Source organism: Ipomoea triloba, chromosome 16 (genome assembly GCF_003576645.1).
Source record: "Ipomoea triloba cultivar NCNSP0323 chromosome 16, ASM357664v1".
NCBI lineage: Eukaryota > Viridiplantae > Streptophyta > Magnoliopsida > Solanales > Convolvulaceae > Ipomoea > Ipomoea triloba.
In genome coordinates this window covers 1525351-1525790 of record NC_044931.1, presented here as the reverse complement: position 1 = coordinate 1525790, position 440 = coordinate 1525351, and the positions used below count along the sequence as shown (strand labels likewise).

Below are 440 nucleotides of genomic sequence, written 5' to 3'. Positions count from 1 at the left end.
ATCCTTTTAAACCGCTAAACCGCTAAGCGAGAGAAGTTGCGCGGAGAGAGATGGTCAAGAACATTTTGCGCGCAGTACATGACGGATGCCATCATACTAGCACTAATGCACCGGATCCCATCAGAACTCCGAAGTTAGGCGTGCTTGGGCTAGAGTAGTACTAGGATGGTGACCCCCTGGGAAGTCCTCGTGTTGCATCCCCCACCCTCTTTTTAATTTTTCTTTTAAACCGCTGGACCGCTCGCTAAGGGTACTATCCTTTTAAACCGCTAAGCGAGAGAAGTTGCGCGGAGATAGAGGGTCAAGTACATTTTGCGCGCAGTACATGACGGATGCGATCATCCCAGCACTAATGCACCGGATCCCATCAGAACTCCGAAGTCAAGCTAATTTTTCTTTTAAACCGCTGGACCGCTCGCTAAGGATACTATCCTTTTAAA

The 440-nt window shown here is 48.6% G+C and overlaps 1 non-coding gene across 1 annotated transcript; it reads left to right on the top strand.

The window, feature by feature from the left end:
- The first annotated feature begins 83 nt into the window (after positions 1-83).
- On the top strand, positions 84-201 carry LOC116008955. The gene has a single exon (XR_004096301.1). It is a non-coding gene; the product is annotated as a 5S ribosomal RNA (ribosomal RNA).
- The last annotated feature ends 239 nt before the right edge of the window (positions 202-440 follow it).